Genomic DNA, 15,774 nt, shown 5'->3' on the forward strand with positions numbered 1-15,774 from the left:
GCTAAGTGATCCATAATTGCATCTTAAATTAGAGTTTTGAAGTGATTAACCTTTCTAGCCTTGCTTGTCTCATGAATATATTATTTTTATATTATTGAAGCAGTCTTATCTTTCAAGAAATGTTGAAGACCTGTTATTATTTTTCTATTTTGTAGAAGTGCTTAAAAAGAATGTGTAAGTACACTCAGGAAAGGGCTAATAGAAATGATCTTCGGGTTTCTTCCAGAAGTGCACAGCTCACTAGAGAAGCAGATGCTTTATTTAAGAATAGGGATACGAGACAGCAAAAGAGACACAGATGTATAGAACAGTCTTTGGGACTCTATGGGAGAGGGTGAGGGTGGGATGATTTGGGAGAATGGCATTGAAACACGTATGTTTTCATATGTGAAACGAATCACTAGTTCAGGGTCAATGCATGTTATAGGATGCTCGGGGCTGGCATGCGGGGATGACCCAGAGGGTGGATAAAGGGAGGAGGGAGGTGGGAGGGGGGTTCAGGAGGGGGAACTTATGTAAACCCGGGGCAAATTCATATCAATGTATGGCAAAACCAACCAATATAATATTGTAAAATAATTTGCCTCCAATAAAAAATAAATTAATTACCTAAAAAAAAAAAAAAAAAACCACAAAAAAAAAAAAGAATAGGGATAGGGCACCTGTAGTTAAAAGCCAAAGGATGGTAACATGGCACATTGACTGAAGGCATCCTCTCTGATCCTCTATGGCAGAAAGGAAATGTGAGAATTAAAAGGGCAAAGAATAAAAGCTGAATTGTGAATTTAATGACTCCCCATCTTTACATCCAAAGAGCTAAGAAAGCATAAGTTAGAAATAATCTCTCATTCTAGACCACGTTTGCTTCTTGGGTAAATGATAAAATTTTGAATGGTGAGTTATAGTCTACTGAAATGAGTAAGTGAATTACAAAGGGAAGAAAGGGCAGTGTTTTGCTTCATTATTATAATGAAAAAGAAACAGGGTTTATCTTTAAGATGATATCAAATCCTGTAATGTATGTGTTTTTCTAAAAATTCTTTTCAGCTTTCGTACTTACGTTGAATCTCCCCACATTAAGAAGCTCTCTCAGTGTAGATGAAAATGTACCAGTATTAATACACATGGGAAAAAAAATTCTTTCCTCTAATGTCTCTCTCCAGCTACCAATACTTCTATTTGGTTCACATTCTATAAATGTGTTGAAAACTGTGTTTTTCTGAATACCAAATATAAACTGAGTAAGATCAAAAAGAACTAATGCAGTAGTTAAATATATATATGAAGAGAAATACTCAAAATGGGTTCACACTCATTTAAAGTTAAACCTAATAGAGAAAAATAGGCAAAATCAATGGTATTTACCAGGATAAAACATAATAAAAGAAACCCAGAGTATCTTGGGTATAAGCAGTGTGAGGTGTGAGATGAATTGCTTTAGCTGGGATTAACTTCCAAATAATTAATTTCTTCCTTTTCATGACATTGAATGCAAATAAGAGAATAAGGAACTAGCTTTATTGTCATTGCTCTTCCAATAATATTCAAAAATTCACATTTGGAAGAAGAGATTTCAGAAACCACTGCAAATCAGAAAATGTTATTTTTTCATTTTTTTCCTTCCATCTTTATTGAGATATAATTGGCAAATAAAATTTTAAGATATTTAAATTGTAGGAAGTGATGATTTAACGTATGTATACATTGTGAGAAGATTCCCCTAGATGATACATGGACCTCCCTGATGGCTCAACAGTAAGGAATTCGCTTGCAATGCAAGAATCACAGGAGATGCAGGTTCGATCCCTGGGTAGGAAAATCCCCTGGAGAATGGCATGGCAACCCACTCAAGTATTTTTGCCTGGAGAATCCCATGGACAGAGGAACCTGGTGGGTTATAGTCGCAGTCCCTGGGGTCACAAAGACACAAAGAGTCGGACCTGACTGAAGTGAGTTAGCATGCATGAGGGGATGCATACATACATATATATTATATATATGTAACTTCTTAAATTTTATATTGGAGTACAGCTGATTAACAATGTTGTGATAGTTTCAGGTGCACAGCAGAGTGACTCGGCCATACATACACATGTGTCCATTCTCTTCCAAACTCCTCTCCCACCCAGGCTGCCACATATTGAGCAGAGTTCCCTGTGCTATACAGTAGGTCCTTGTTGGTTATCTATTCTAAATATAGCAACATGTACATGTCCATCCTAAATTCTCTAACTATCCCTTACCCCTACCATTAGAAATGTTACTATTTTTGTCTTAAAATAAGTATCTTTGTGATGCTAAAATACATGAATGTTTTAAAATAAATACAGATGGAAATTAATACTTATTAGAATATTTATAATCATTATTTATTTACTTGAAATACATATTTTTAGAAACCCTAAAAAAATCTAGTATTTATAAAATAAATAATAAACAAGTTTAATAAATCCAAAAATATTAGCATATACATTGACATTAAAGGAAAAGAAAGATACATAAGCAAGGACTTAAAATTATCATCGCTCACTTTGAAATTAATATTCTTTAATTCTATAATTTTCTAATGTTAGCATAACTTAAAGCCATATCTTAGAAAGGAAATTATATGTATATGTATGTGTGTATGTATATATATATATATATTCACACAGAAAACAAATATATGTGTGTATATGGGAGTTTTTCCCACATTTAAGAAGATAAATTTCTTTGAAGCAATACAGTTTTTTCATAAATAACAGAATTTTTAAAATTATAACAACCTAACAGCTGGTGTATATAGTGGCTGTAAATACAGTACAAAAATATAGGAATTTATAACAACTGAATATTTTTCAAGTTAAATATGCAAAACATATTTAAAAATATCCCACCAAATAAATAAGTTGTTTAAAAATGTATAATTGTTTCATAAACTTTCTATTAAAGTTTAGTTGATTTAAAATACTTCATTAGTTTCAAGTATACAACATAATGATTCAATATTTTGTCTATTATACTTGACTTAAAGTTTTAAAATCTTGGCTATGTTCCCTGTGATCTACACAATATATCTTTGTATACTTTTTGAATCCTCTACCACTAATTTTCCCCCTCCCCCATCTCTCATCACTGATAAACACTAGTTTATTCACTCCATCTATGAGTCTGCTTCTGTTTTGTTGTATTTACTCATTTGTTTTATTTTTTTAGATTCCACATGTAAGTGACAGCATATGGTATTTTTCATTCTGATTCATTTCAGTTAGCATAAAGCTCTTCAGTTCTATCCATGTTGTTGCTAATAGCAAGATTTCTTATTTTTATGACTGAGTAATATTCCACCATATGTATATACCACATCTTCTTTATCCATTCATCCATTGATGGACACTGGGGTTACTTTCATATCATGACTATGGTAAATAAGGTTGCTGTGAATGTCAGGATGCATGTATATTTTAAAATCAGAGTTTTCATTTTGTTTTGATATGTACTCAGGAGTGGAATTGCTGGGTCATATAGTACTTCTACTTTTTGTTTTTTGAGGAACCACAGTATTTTTTTTCATAATGGCTGAAACTTTTCATTCCCAGCAACAGTGCACTAGGGTTCCCTTTTCTCCACATCCTTACCAACATTTGTTATTTGTTGTCTTTTTGATCACAGCCATTCTGACAGGTGTGAAGTGATGTTTCATTGTGGTTTTGATTTGCATTTCCCTACTGGTTAGCACCTATTGGCCATCTGTGTTTCTCTTTGGAAAAAATGTCTCTTCGGAATTTATGCCCACTTTTTAAATCAAGTTGTTTGCTTTTCATATTGAGTTGTATGAGCTGTATATCTATATTGAATATTAGCCCCTTATCAAACATATCATTTGCAAGTATTTTATCCTGTTCAGGGGCTTCCCTGATAGCTGAGTTGGTAAAGAATCCACCTGAAATGAAGGAGACCCTGGTTTGATTCCTGGGTTGGGACGATCCCCTGGAGAGGGGAAAGGCTACCCACTCCAGTATTCTGGGTGGGAGAAATCCATAGACTGTATACTTCATGAGGTCTCCAAGAGTCGGACAGGACTGAGTGACTTTCACTTTTTCTTCTATTCAGGAGACTGGCTTTTCATTTTGTTGATGGCATCCTTTGCTGTGCAAAAACTTGTAAGTTTAATTAGGTCCTATTTGTTTATTTTGCTTTTGTTTCCTTTTTCTGAGAAGACTGATCCAGTCAGAAGACTAATTGTCAGAGATTGCTGTGCATGTGTTTTCTTTTAGAAGATTTATGGTTTCCAGTCTTACATTTAGTGCTTTAATCCATTTTTAGTTTACTTTTGTATGTGGTTTAAGAAAATGTTCTAATTTCATTCTTTTACATGTAGCTCTTGGAGAAGAAAATGGCAATCCGCTCCAGTATTCTTGCATAGGAATACTGGACAGTGGAGCCTGGTGGGCTACAGCCTATGGGGTCAGAAAAGAGTTGGACATGACTTAGTGACTAAACAACATGTAGCTTTGTTTAATTTGGTAATATTTCCGTTAGTCACTTGTGCATATTTATTCAAATGAAAGGCAAAGATATCATTTGCCTTTTTTGTAATGTTTTTGTCAAGCTTTTGTTATGATTATGCTTACCTCATAAAGAAAGTAGTGAGATCCTTTGTATTTTATTTCTTTGTTTCCTAGGGAATTTGCATAAGACCGGTGTTGATTTTTTTCTTAAATGATTTTCAATATAACTAAATCAGTCTTCTGTGTTTGGACTTTTTATGGACATATTTTAAATTATTGGCTAAAGTTCTAAAATAAAACTAGGACTATTCCTATCTTCTGTCTTTATTTCTGTCAGTTTTATTAGGTTAGCCTTATTCTGCAGTGCAGAGTTTGTTGAACAAGTTCTGGTAGCCTTGGAACTCCAGAACATCAACCCTTGGCTCCTAATTCCAAACAAAACTTAATACACCCAGACTGCCATTTTCCTTTTATGATCAAATTTAAAAGACAATGTACCTGTTTTATGTGTTAAGTTTTTAGAAAAGGCAATTTACCTAAAGGAAAAGTCAGAAAGGATGATATAGAAAATTAACCCTAGTAAATTTTTATTTCCCTGTGCTATCCCTAAAGTCAACTTGCCTTATGTGGTGGTATGCTTGAACAGGTTTTTTGTGTGTGTTCTTTATCTAGCTTTTGTAGTTACTTTCAGTAGAAGATTAGGAAGGTACAAGTTACTTGAACGAAGCTGGAATCTGAAGTCTCCAAATTGACTTTGATGTATTGTTCTTTTGATGAGGCTTGTATTCTTGTTATTTTCTATTCTTAAAACTCATAAATATTTATGGCTACCAACAGGAAAGATTTTCTTTGCAAAAGTGATTAAACACATTGTTTATTTTTAAAACCCTTATCCAAGATCTCCCTTTTCAAAGTCCAAGGAAGTAGAAACAATAAATACTTTTAGTATGCTCTCACTTTAGCGTCCTGCCAACATCAACAAATGGTTTCAGTACTAGCTCTATCAATTTATACACACCCCATTAAGATTCTCTCCTCACCCATATTTTTCAACATGTCTGAGAACTCTGTGCACTGGGAATTTTTATGAACAGGAAAAATAGCACTAGTTGCTGAGTTTAGTGTATAAGAGAATGGAACATAGAACATTAGTGACAATTGACATCTCCCTGATGCCAAATTACTACTCACATATCATGCTTTCATGACCTGTGATACTCCTTAAAATGTACATGTCTAGTAATATCCAGGATATTAACAGATCTTTTGAATCATGACTTGTCAGTGTTGGGCTATTTTTTAATATTTCGATGATATTTTGATTTTTTTTTTGACACACCATGCATCATGTGTGATCTTAATTCCCCAACCAGGGACAGAACTGGTGCCTCCCTGCAGTGGAAGCACAAAGTCTTAACCACTAGACCACTAGGGAAGCCCCAGGATGATTTTCTTTTTTTAATGATGGATCATTTTAGGGTCAATTTAGGCTGAAAACATCATTAAAGCAAGCAAAGTAAAAACTGCAGCAACCTTCCCTCTCCACTTAACATTCATATCCTTACAGTGCTCTATGGCCATTACTCTCCTAACTGGACTGCTAGAAGGCAATCACTTCCATCTCTCTTATATTCAATGCATGAAGTCTACTCTAACACACTGAAAGTTAGTGCTATGGATAGAAACATTTCTCTGGACAGAGCTTTATGGCCAAGTGCTAAGTCAGGTCTATTTTATGAAATATTTTAAAACAGATGGTATGTGTATTTATCCTTGAAATCTAAGTTTAAAAAGTCATCATACCTCCTCTCTGAGCATTTTTCTCACAACATCTCTAACAGAGATCTCTCATTTTTAATGCACCATAGCAGAACACATTTATTGTAGACAGTTGTTAATATGTAGTTTCTTCTATTGTGTATTTACCTACCTGGAAAAGTATTCATCGTTATATTCAATAAAGGCAAAAGAATCTGCCTGTAATGTGGGAGATGCAGGTTCAGTCCCTGGGTTGGGAAGATCCCTTGGAGGAGGGTATGGCAACTCACTCCAGTACTCTTGCCTGAAGAATCCCATGGATAGAAGAGCTTGGCAGGCTACAGCCCACTGGGTCACAAAGAAGAACGTGATGAAGCAACTGAGCATGTACACACACATATTCAATAATGTTAGAAAAAGTAGAGGCGCAGAGTCAAAACAGAGGGAATCAAGTAATGCAACTTCCAGTCATAAACATTAATTTACTCATGAGATATATTTTCTACTGTCTTAAAAAGGGACACGTACTTCTCTCAAAATAACTGACTCAAACATTTGATTATAAAACTCTGTGAATAGATAACTTCTAGTGAACACTATAGTAAGGCAATTCTCTATGGTGTATGAAGTTTTTCATAAAATTTCGATTATCAACAGTAATCCCATCAGTATGCAAAGTGAGTTTGCTGCTGCTGCTGTTGCTGCTAAGTCACTTCAGTCGTGTCCGACTCTGTGTGACCCCATAGACGGCAGCCCACCAGGCTCCCCCATCCCTGGGATTCTCCAGGCAAGAACACTGGAGTGGGTTACCATTTCCTTCTCCAATGTGTAAAAGTGAAAAGTGAAAGTGAAATCGCTCAGTCATGTCTGACTCGTAGCGACCCCATGGACTGCAGCCTACCAGGCTCCTCTGTCCTTGGGATTTTCTAGGCAAGAGTACTGGAGTGGCTTGCCATTGCCTTCTCCGAAAGTGAGTTTAGATATTTCCAAAGCTGTTACTGGACAACTGAACCCAAATAGAATCAGCATAGCTGGAAAATGCAAATCACACACAAAGCAATAATCAGAACATTAAAAAAAAATGATAGACAACATTTAAAAGAAACCTGAAATTACTTTGTTAGATTTATAGAAAGGCTAATTACAAGGAGATGATAACTGGCTGGTTAAAAATAGTCCAGAGAAAACATATTTAAAAACCAGATGTGTTTGTTTTGCAACATGAAAAATTGAACCCAATTGAATAATCAAGTAGACTCCCTTTTGCTGAATCAAACTTTTTAATTAGAATAGAAATCTTATTTTTCCAGTCTTCAGTTTTACTTACTTTTACTAGTGCTCTAAGGAAAAAAAAAATAGCTGTTTGGAGTATTATAGAAAGAACAATATAGTCAACATAAATGCATATAAATAATAAAATTAGTATGCTTTTTAGAGCTGTTTTCAAATATTTATTTGGGATTCACATATGTGCATTTAATGAAAACTATATTACAAATCTTTGGGATTTAAGCATTCTTATGTCAAAATTTATATTAAAAAAGATCATACCATCTCTCCTTCTGGAGATGTTTTTATTTGCTAATTGTTTTATTCAAATACTGAAATGATTTGAAGTCCACCAAGGCTTCATTAAAACATTTAAATTAACACATTTACTTTCATTAACAATAGCATTTACCTATTTTACTTAACTATTCATTTGAAACTTAATTGATGAAAAGGCTGTCATTTGGTCAGTCAACAAAGCATTTAGAATTACCTATCACATGCCAGACATTGTTCCCAGAAATGAGACTACCAAGTGGAAAAATGAAGATCTTTGACCTAAAATAATTTACATTTGGTTGAAAAGGACAGGCATTATTTGATGTAGTAGTTAATTATTTTTTTCTTCCTATTTCTGGAATACAGAGTATGCCTATAGTTTGCAATGAGGAAGAAAATGAGCAGTTGAAATCATAAAATTTATATCATCATGTTTGATTATTATATGCCTATGTCTCCTTTTGATTTTTAAGCATTATTAATGTATTTATTAAGATAATGTAAAAATAAACACTTAGATATGATGATAAACTCATAAAAATAGAGATATTCATAATTTCTATAATATCTATTATTTGAATGGATATATTTATACTCGAATCTTTGTTAATTAACTACAATTTTATGTTTCTGAGTTTTCGAGAATCTTTTCTTGAAACTTTGCCCAGAAGTTTATATGTGAGCTGTAAGGTCATTAGAATGCTGAATAAGTAATTCATTTTTCTCATCAGAGACTTACATACTTGATAAAGCAATTTATAATTACAGTTTTAAATCAAATAGTTCAATCATGTTCCAGACGAAATGGATGGATCCCTTTGGAAATATTATGAAGTGGAAAGTAAGGTATGTTATAATGATACTTAGCAAAGTGCATAAATACTGACTAAATTGAAGATTAATTTTTGCAAATTTGTTCTGTTGTTTATATTTAAGGAAATATTTAGAATACATATTTTAGTCTTCATGTTAAAAATACTTAAGTTTCTTCTTTGGAGAAATGTCTGTTTAGTTCTTTGGCCCATTTTTTGATTGGGTCGTTTATTTTTCTGGAATTGAGCTGAAGGAGTTGCTTGAATATTTTTGAGATTAATCCTTTGTCAGTTGCTTCATTTGCTATAATTTTCTCCCATTCTGAAGGCTGTCTTTTCACCTTGCTTATAGTTTCCTTTTTTGTGCAGAAGCTTTTAATTTTAATTAGGTCCCATTTGTTTATTTTTGCTTTTATTTCCAATATTCTGGGAGGTGGGTCATGGAGGATCCTGCTGTGATTTATGAGACACATGTACTCCAATGTTTATCGCAGCACTGTTTATAATAGCCAGGACAAGGAAGCAACCTAGATGTCCATCTGCAGATGAATGGATAAGAAAGCTGTGGTACATGTACACAATGGATTATTACTCAGCAATTAAAAAGAATACATTTGAATCAGTTCTAATGAGGTGGATGAAGCTGGAGCCTATTATACAGAGTGAAGTAAACCAGAAAAAAACACCAATACAGTATACTAATGCATACATATGGAATTTAGAAAGATGATAACGATAACCCTGTATACGAGACAACAGAAGAGACACAGATGTATAGAACAGTCTTTTGGACTCTGTGGGAGAGGGTGAGGGTGGGATGATTTGGGAGAATGGCATTGAAACATGTATATTATCATATATGAAACGAATCGCCAGTACAGGTTTGATGCATGATACAGGATGCTTGGGGCTGGTGTACTGGGATGAACCAGAGGGATGGGATGGGGAGGGAGGTGGGAAGGGGGTTCAAGATGGGGAACACATGTACACCTGGGGCAGATTCATATCAATGTATGGCAAAACAAATACAATATTGTAAAGTAATTAGCCTCCAATTAAATAAATTTAAAAAAATAGTTTCATCATTCTTATTTGCTCATTTCATATTTTTATGGAAAATCTACTTTATTAAAATAATATCTACTTGAAATTCCCATAGGTTCAGTTCAGTTGCACAGTTGTGTCCAACTCTTTACAACCCCATGGACTGCAGCATGCCAGGCCTCCCTGTCCATCATCAACTCCCAGAGCTTACTCAAATTCATGCTCATCGAGTTGGTGATGCCATCCAAACGTCTCATCCTCTGTCTTCCCCTTTTCTTCCTGCCTTCAATCTTTCCCAGCATCAGGACCCTTTCCAAAGAGTCAGTTCTTTGCATCACTATTGGAGTTTCAGCTTCAGCATCAGTCCTTTCAATGAATATTCAGGACTGATTTCCTTTAGGATGGACTGTTTGGATCTCCTTGCAGTCCAAGGGACTCTCACGAGTCTTCTTCAACAACACAGTTCAAAAGCATCAATACCTCGGTGCTCAACTTTCTTTATAGTCCAACTCTCACATCCATACATGACTACTGGAAAAACCATAGCCTTGACTAGATGGACCTTTGTTGGTAAACTAATGTCTCTGCTTTTTAATATGCTATCTAGGTTGGTCATAGCTTTTCTTCCAAGGAGCAAGCATCTTTTAATTCCATGGCTGCAGTCAGCATCTGTAGTGATTTTGAAACCCAAAATAATAAAGACTGTCACTGTTTCCATTGTTTCCCCATATATTTGCCATGAAGTGATGGAACCAGATGCCATGATCTTAGTTTTCTGAATGTTGAGTTTTAAGTCAACTTTTTCACTCTCCTATTTCACTTTCATCAAGAGGCTCTTTAGTTCTGTACTCTCTGCATTACTGAGGAGGCTTTCTTATCTCTCCTTGCTATTCTTTGTACTCTGCATTCAAATGGGTATATCTTTCCTTTTATCCTTTGCCTTTCACTTCTCTTCTTTTTCAGCTATTTGTAAGGCTTCCTCAGACAAACATTTTGCCTTTTTTCATTTCTTTTTCTTGGAGATAGTCTTGATCACTGCCTCCTGTACAATGTCACAAGCCTCCATCCATCATTGTTCAGGCACTTTGTCTATGAGATCTAATCCCTTAAATCTATTTCTCATTTCCACTGTATAATAGTAAGGAATTAGATTTAGGTCATACCTGAATTTTTCTAGTGGTTTTCCCTATTTTCTTCAGTTTAAATAAGAATTTGGCAATAAGGAGTTCACGGTCTGAGCCACAGTCAGCTTCCAGTCTTGTTTTTGCTGATTTTATAGAGCTTCTCCATCTTTGGCTGCAAAGAATATTACCAATCTAATTTCAGTATTGATCATCTGGTAATGTCCATGTGTAGAGTCCTCTTGTGTTGTTGGAAGAAAGTGTTTGCTATTACCAGTACATTCTCTTGGCAAAACTCTGTTAGCCTTTGACCTGCTTCATTTTGTACTGCAAGGCCAAATTTGCCTGTTACTCCAGGTATCTCTTGGCTTCTTACTTTTGCATTTCAGTCCCCTATAATGGAAAGGATATCTTTTTTGGGTGTTAGTTCTAGAGGGTCTTTTAGGTCTTCATAGAACCATTCAACTTCAGCTTCTTCAGCATTCCTGGTCAGGGCATTTTGCTTTGGTTCCATTTCTTCATTATTTCTGGAATTATTTCTCCACTGATCTCCAGTAGTATATTGGGCACCTACAGACCTGGGGAGTTCATCTTTCAGTGTCTTATCATTTTGCCTTTTCGTACTGTTCATGGGGTTCTCAAGGCAAGAATACTGAAGTGATTTGCCTTTCCTTTCTCCAGTGGACCACATTTTGTCAGAACTTTCCACCATGACCTGTCTGTCTTGGGTGGCACTACATGGCGTAGCTCACAGTTTCATTGACTTAGACAGGACTGTGTTCCATGTGATCAGTTTGGTTAGTTTTTTGTGATTGTGGTTTTCACTCTGTTTGCCCTCTGATGGAGAAGGACAAGAGGCTTATGGAAACTTATGAGATTCCCATGAATGACTTCTATTATCTAATAAATTTCACTCCTTTACATCTTTCTGCATGAACTTTTGAAATACCTAAATTTATACACAGATTCTCACTTTTAAAGCAAGATATTAATCCCTCAAAGCATAATTACAAATGAGCTGCCCATGGGAAGGGCCAATGAAAGATTCTGGTAGATATTTTGAAAACAAAAATTCAGGTAGTTTAAATCATCAAATGCTTCTCAAATTTTTGGGGGCTCCAAAATCACTGTGGATGCTGATTGCAGCCAGGAAATTAAAAGACGCTTACTCCTTGGAAGGAAAGTTATGACCAACCTAGATAGCATATTAAAAAGCAGAGACATTACTTTGCCAACAAAGGTCCGTCTAGTCAAGGCTATGGTTTTTCCCGTGGTGATGTATGGATGTGAGAGTTGGACTGTGAAGAAAGCTGATCGCCGAAGAATTGATGCTTTTGAACTGTGGTGTTGGAGAAGACTCTTGAGAGTCCCTTGGACTGCAAGGAGATCCAACCAGTCCATTCTAAAGGAGATCGATCCTGGGTGTTCATTGGAAGGACTGATGCTAAAGCTGAAACTCCAATACTTTGGCCACCTCATGTGAAGAGTTGACTCACTGGAAAAGACTCTGATGCTGGGAGGGATTGGGGGCAGGAGGAGAAGGAGATGACAGAGAATGAGATGGCTGGATGGCATCACCGACTCGATGGACGTGAGTTTGAGTGAACTCCGGGAGTTGGTGATGGACAGGGAGGCCTGGCGTGCTGTGATTCATAGGGGTGTCAAAGAGTCGGTCACGACTGAGTGACTGAAATGAACTGAACTGAACTGAACAAGCATAATAAGCATTTCTGCCCTCTCCCAAAATATATGCAGTATATTTGTTCATCTAAAAAATTATCCAAAGCAATCTTAATCCAAACTGTTTCTTGGACAAACATTGCTTTATTGTTGTTCAGTGACTTAGTCATGTCTGAGTCTTTGAAACCCCATGGACTGCAGCAGCCAGGCTTCCCTTTCCTTCACCATCTCCTAAAGTTTGGTCAAATTTATGTCCATTGAGTCGGTGATGTCATCCAACCATCTCTTCCTGTTGCCCCCTTCACCTCCTGTTCTGTCTTGCCAGCAAAAGGGTCTTTTCCAATGAGTTATCTCTTTGCATCAGGTAGCCATAGTCTTCAAGTTTCAGCTTCAGCATCAGTCATTCCAGTGAATATTCAGGATTGATTTTCTTTAGGATTGACTGGTTTGATCTATTTGCAGTCCAAGTGACTCTCGGAAGAGTCTTCTGCAATACCATATTTCAAAAGCATCAATTCTTCGACACTCAGCCTTCTTTATGGTCCAGTTCTCACATCACATGTACATGACTACTGGGAAAGCCATAGCTTTGACTAGATGGACCTTTTTTTGGCAAATTGATGTCTCTTCTTTTTAATACATTATCTAGGTTTGTCATAGCTGTTCTTCCAAACACTATTGTTTAATCAGTCTACTCTTTTACTCAGCAACATACAATGAGAAGCTCAGTTTGGCCAGTAATTCTTTTGTCACCATAGCAGACACACACTTAATAAATGGTGTAGATCACTGGTAACAAAAGAAAGTGCTCTGCCTTCTTGTAGCTCCCAGTACATTAAAATGCTGTTAAAAATTTACAATCATGAAATAAGCACTACGGCAATGATTTGTAAAGTACAAAGAAAGCAAATAGAAGAGGGCAAATATCTTTGCCTATAAAAGAGAGAAATGAAGACGAATAATAATAGTTTAGAAGTACATCAGTTACAGAGTGAAAGGGAATGGCATTCCAGGCAAAAACCATTGCATGTTCTACAACACTGACATTTCAAAGGAACAGGCCATTCATGAAGAGAGAACTGTCTGTGGGATGACAATCCATGCGAGTCATAATGTAAAGTTAACACTCACAATTTCAAACAGATTGGAAAATTCTACTGTAAAATGAATGCATGTTACCTTTTAGCAGCAGTAGGTACAAGAGACCTGGATTCAATCCCTGGGTTGGGAAGATCTTCTGGAATAGGAAATGGTGACCCACTCCAGTATTCTTGCCTGGAAAATTCCATAGACAGAAGAGCTTGGCAGGCTGCAGACCATGGGGTTGCAAATAATTGGATATGACTAAAAAACTGAGCCCATACATACCTATACACATACACACTGGATGAATAGAAATTAAAAAATGTACATCTAAAGAAAATCTGAGCTATTTCTTTGGTATATTTGTCAAATATTTTCCAAAATTAGAAATAAATTTATATTTAAAGCCATATACCTTACATCAAATTCATTATTGCCTCTTTTCATGTAAGATATTTTGATAAAAATCTATTAAATTTTAGCATTTGTAAGATTCCTTTAATTACCTTTTAAAAGATATTAAACCTAGTATTTTTACTTTTCAAAATGGCAACACAAGGAGGAATGGATGACTGAAAGGTACAAAGTTAAAAATTGGGACATACTAGAAAGGAACTTTGAGTATTTGCAGTTATTTTTAGCAGTTTTGGAAACAATGAATTAAATATTCAGTTTTAAATATTTAAAACTATTTTATACATGGGAAACTACATAGTACTAATGTTATCTTTTATTTTTTAATACTACCACATAGGGACTGTTTCTATGCCATTAGTCTTAATAGGCCATTCATGAATAAAATCAATAAATTCAATTTACTTTAATTCTCAGCTCTTTTAGATATTCACCAAACTCACCAATATTTTAAGTGAGGACACAGATTTGTATAAGGAATTGTAGTCTCTTGGGATTCACCAGATGATGACTCTTTTCCATATCTTTCATGTCACTATTTGACTTATTTAACACATACAACAATATTCTAACAAGTTTTAATATCCTTACCTGATAATCTTAACATTTATATCAGTTCCATGTCAATTTACAATGAGAGAGATTTTCTCTTTCTTGTAGGTGATATTTTCCTACTTCTTTGCTGTCCTAATAATTTTTATAGGACACAAGATACTGTGAATCTTGCCTTTTTGGATCTTAATACTTTTATATTCCTATAAATATTCTTCAGCTTTGGCCTGAGATGAAGTTGGATGAAACAATTTGATTCTGTCAGGTATTTCTTCGAAGATATGTTAGGTAGAATAGAGCATGTTCAGTCTCGAGTTAGGGCTTCCCTGATAGCTCAGTTATTGTTATTTCATATTTTGTGTGCCTTGTTTTTGTTTGTTTCAGGTAGAAGAACAAATCCAGTATCTTTTCTTAAAGTTTTTTTAAAAAATTATTTTTATTGAAGTATTATGGATGTTCAGTCATTAAGTCATACCAGACTCTTTGCAACTCCATAGACTGCAGCATGCGAGGCTTCCCTGTCCTTCACCATCTCCTGGAGTTTGCTCAAACTCATGTCCATTGAATCAGAGATGCCATCCAACCATCTCATTCTCTGTTGCCTCCTTCTCCTTTTGCCCTCAATCTTTCTCAGCATCAGGGTCTTTTCTAATGAGTGAGCTCTTTGCATCAGATGGCCAAAGTACTGGAGCTTCAGCTTCAGCATCATCCTTCCAATGAATATTCAGGGTTGATTTCCTTTAGAATTGACTGATCTCCTTTATGTCTAAGGGACTCTCAAGAGTCTTCTCCAGCACCACAGTTCAAAGCATCGATTATTTGGTCCTCAGCCTTCTTTATGGTCCAATTCTCACATCTGTACATGACTACTGGAAAAACCATACCTTTGACTATATAGAAGTTTGTCAGCAAAGTGCTGTCTCTGCTTTTTAATACACTGTATAGGTTTTAGCATAGCTTTTCTTTCAAGGGGCTTCCCTGATAGCTAGTTGGTAAAGAATCTGCCTGCAATGCAGGCGACTCCAGTTAGAATCCTGGGTCAGGAAGATCCACTGGACAAGGAATAGGCTACCTACTCCAGTATTCTTGGGTTTCCCTTGTGGCTCAGCTGCTAAAGAATCTGCCTGAAATGTGGGAGACCTGGGTTCAATTCTTGGGTTGGAAAGATCCCCTGGAGAATGGAAAGGCTACCCACTACAGTATTCTGGCCTGGAGAATTCCATGGACTGTATAGTCCATAGTGTGGCAAAGAGTCGGACATGACTGAGCTAC

Source organism: Moschus berezovskii, chromosome 13, assembly GCF_049115385.1.
Source record: "Moschus berezovskii isolate FMDL1 chromosome 13, NW_MosBer_1.0, whole genome shotgun sequence".
Taxonomy (NCBI): domain Eukaryota; kingdom Metazoa; phylum Chordata; class Mammalia; order Artiodactyla; family Moschidae; genus Moschus; species Moschus berezovskii.